Source organism: Crocuta crocuta, unplaced genomic scaffold, assembly GCF_008692635.1.
Source record: "Crocuta crocuta isolate KB4526 unplaced genomic scaffold, BGI_CrCroc_1.0 scaffold943, whole genome shotgun sequence".
NCBI lineage: Eukaryota > Metazoa > Chordata > Mammalia > Carnivora > Hyaenidae > Crocuta > Crocuta crocuta.
Window position 1 is genome coordinate 916,572 of NW_027528208.1, and position 2,458 is coordinate 919,029.

The 2,458-nt window shown below is 46.3% G+C and overlaps 1 protein-coding gene across 1 annotated transcript in view; it reads left to right on the forward strand.

Moving 5' to 3' along the window:
- PPP1R3F (protein phosphatase 1 regulatory subunit 3F) overlaps positions 1-2,458 on the forward strand; it is a 17,782-nt gene that overhangs the window by 9,739 nt on the left and 5,585 nt on the right. The gene's annotated exons all lie outside the window — the stretch shown is intronic.

Sequence of the window (2,458 nt, forward strand, 5' to 3'; positions counted from 1 at the left end):
TCAGCCCACAGTTTCAAACACCTTCTTCAAAATGGAGCCCTCTTTGGATTGTTATCAGCGTGGCATGTAGTTAGTGGGTGTAGAGACATGGTTCCTTGAGCCTCAGTTTCCGCATTTGTAAAAAGGGAAGGGTGTTGCTTTGAAGGATAGATGTGAAGGTTTTCAAATGACTTGGTGTATCAATGAAAAGGGCCCACGTTGGAGGAGATGAACAATAAAAGCTTGTGCCTTCTGCTTTCATCTCTCTGACTTCAGAGGTAGGGAGAGTGACCTATGTACTTCTGCTGACTTTGTGGATCTTGGGATCAGCTGAATTGCTTGACCTGATTTTTGGATGTTTCCCCTCTTCTCATGCTCCTCAGCTGCAGAAGAGATGCTCTGGGGGCTGAGGGATTTGTTTTGTGTTTGTTTTTCTTCTCTCTCTCCTTCCTTCAACTGAACTGTGGAGTTCTTTCTTTTCCTCCCGCTTTTCTCTCTCCCATACATCCAGGACTCTGGAGTGGTATTCAGAAGCCTGGTTGCTGTGCATGTCAGCACTGGGCCAGATGACAGGGGATGGCTTGCCTGGTCCTGCCCCTGGGAGGGAGAGCTGCCCTTCTGTCTGTCTGTGGGTCTTCTTTAAGAGGCTTGCTTTAGAAGATCCTAGGAAGATGACATTTTCTCTAATGAAGGATGACGCCAGCAGAAGAAGTCAGTAGAAATCGTGTTGGGCCACAAGTCCAAAGACGTGGATTTTAAACTTACTGGGGGGGACTGCTGCAGGACCAAGCTGGTTTGTTCCAAATCCTCCTCTCTTATCCGTGATGCTCAGGTGTTGATGGCTGGGCTTCTGGAGTCACTCACTCCAGGGCCTTGTAGTATTCAGATTAAAATGCCTTTGGGGAGATGCATGAGCCCTAGTCCACGGAGAAAGACAGTTCCTTTTGGAGTTTCCAGACTCTAGGTCCGTGTACCTGGTTCAGATTTCTTCCCTGAGGGATCTTGCAGTCACTTTTGTGTCTGGTGGTCTCCTAGCCACATGTCCCAAGATGGCATGGAAACTGGGAATGACTATATGGGCAAAGGACAGGTCCAAAGGAAAACCTGAATGAAAGAAGAGGAAGAGATCTTGTCTATTATTGCTACCCCCTGCCCGTCTACTTCTGGAAAGGATCAGAGATGGGGCTGGGGTAAGACCCCAGTTTCCCTCATCCAGGAAGTAGCAGTTTGTCTATTGAGAGCACATATTTAGACATAGGAGCTGGAAGGCTTAGGTTTCAATCGTTGCAGCATGACCTTGAGCAATTTACTCGGCTTCTGCTTTATCTGTGAGGTGAAGACAATACTGCCTACTTCAGAGGATTAAAAGTACCTACCTCATAGGATTGCTATGAGGATTAAATTAACATATGTGAAGTGCACAGAACAGTGCCTCACATCAAAGTAAGTATTATATTCAGGTCAGCTAGTGGTACTGAGTTTCTGTGAGGTCACTGATTGTGTGTTTTCAAAAAGTTGCAACCATCTGCAGAAATGTCAACATCATCATATTACCTTTTAAAAGAAAAAGATCTGAGCCATTGCCTCAGCTCCTCTCTGTCCCTGCACATGTTTTTGTTAATGCTTCCCTCTCATTTACCTTAATCTGTAAACATTCGATACTCGTTTCTGAGAACGAGAACAGTGATGTCTCCATGATCCCTGTGACCTGCCCCCCTGGCAGAGGCTGGATGAAATACACTTGGCTTATGCCACTTAAACCTCGGGGTCTGACTTGCCTGGTAGAGGAGGACCAATACTAATAAGTATCTACAGTTGATCCACCCCTGCTCTGCACCAGGCCCTGGTGTCTGGCTCAATGTCTTCATTTCTCTTGCCTTTACTGTGCTTGGTGTGCACATCCTGGCTCTCCTGTGCTCTGTTTTAAGGTGAGGAGGGTGAGGCTCCAAGAGGTTGAGTGGCTTGCGAGGCTGACATGATGATGGGTGGAGGGTTGGTGGAGGGACCCGGGCCTTTGTGAAGCCTGAGTTATTTCCTTTTTCTGCTGACCTCCATCCTGTTCTCCAGTCGCTTCCATACTCCCCTCTGCTGCTTTCCGAGTCCTACAGTCTTCATCTGCCCTTTCTTGGAAAAAGTGGCTTCCTCTACAACTGGGAGTATACCCCACAGCAATGATCCAGCATGTTCATAAAGCTATGCCCAACAATGTCTGCTGGAGCCTGCTCTGTGAGAGCAAAATGAAGGAAACAAGCTAGCTGCTCAGTAGGATGGGAATGGGTACATACATTATGGTGAGCCTATATGATGGTAAACAGCCATTTCAAATGTTTGCAAAAGTGTATTAGTGATGCTTCTTATGGTTAAATGGACAAAGCCAGCTGTGAAATTATGTCTGCAGAATCTAAGTGATTTTGTTGAATCTTTGCAATGAAATTTTCCAAAATGGTAATTGCGGTTGCCTTTGGCTGATTTGTGACTC